The sequence below is a fragment of the Dermacentor andersoni genome, unplaced genomic scaffold, assembly GCF_023375885.2.
Source record: "Dermacentor andersoni unplaced genomic scaffold, qqDerAnde1_hic_scaffold ctg00000040.1, whole genome shotgun sequence".
Taxonomy (NCBI): Eukaryota; Metazoa; Arthropoda; class Arachnida; order Ixodida; family Ixodidae; genus Dermacentor; species Dermacentor andersoni.
The window spans coordinates 310,933-312,078 of record NW_027314753.1 but is presented as its reverse complement, the minus strand read 5'-3'; positions in this window follow the sequence as shown (position 1 = coordinate 312,078).

Below are 1,146 nucleotides of genomic sequence, written 5' to 3'. Positions count from 1 at the left end.
AACCTAACCTAACCTAACATCTAATCTAATCTAACATCTAACATCTAACTTAACATCTAATTTATTCTAACATCTAACACCTAACCTAACCTAACCTAACCTAACCTAACCTAACCTAACCTAACCTAACCTAACCTAACCTAACCTGACGTGACCTGACCTGACCTGACCTGACCTGACCTGACCTGACCTGACCTAACCTAACCTAACCTAACCTAACCTGACCTGACCTGACCTGACCTGACCTGACCTGACCTAACCTAACCTAACCTAACCTAACCTAACAACCTAACCTAACCTAACCTAACGTCTAATCTAGTCTAACATCGAACATCTAACTTCCCATCTAATATAATCTAACATCTAACATCTAACCTAACCTAACCTAACCTAACCTAACATAACCTAACCTAACCTAACCTAACCTAACCTCACCTCACCTAACCTAACCTAACCTAACCTAACCCAACCTAACCTAACCTAACCTAACATCTAATCTAATCTAACATCTAACATCTAACCTAACATCTAATCCTAACCTAACCTAACTTAACCTAACCTAACCTAACCTAACCTAACCTAACCTAACGTCTAATCAAGTCTAACATCGAACATCTAACTTCCCTTTTAATATAATCTAACATCTAACATCTAACCTAACCTAACCTAACCTAACCTAACCTAACCAACCTAACCTGACCTGACCTGACCTGACCTGACCTGACCTAACCTAACCTAACCTAACCTAACCTAACCTAACCTAACCTAATCTTACCTGACCTGACCTGACCTGACCTGACCTGACCTGACCTAACCTAACCTAACCTAACCTAACCTAACCTAACCTAACCTAACCTAACCTAACCTAACCTAAACAAACCTAACAACCTAACCTAACCTAACCTAACGTCTAATCTAGTCTAACATCGAACATCTAACTTCCCATTTAATATATTCTAACATCTAACATCTAACCTAACCTAACCTAACATAACCTAACCTAACCTAACCTGACCTAACCTCACCTCACCTAACCTAACCTAACCTAACCTAACAACCTAACCTAACCTAATCTAACCTAACGTCTAATCTAGTCTAACATCGAACATCTCACTTCCCATTTATCATATTCTAACATCTAACATC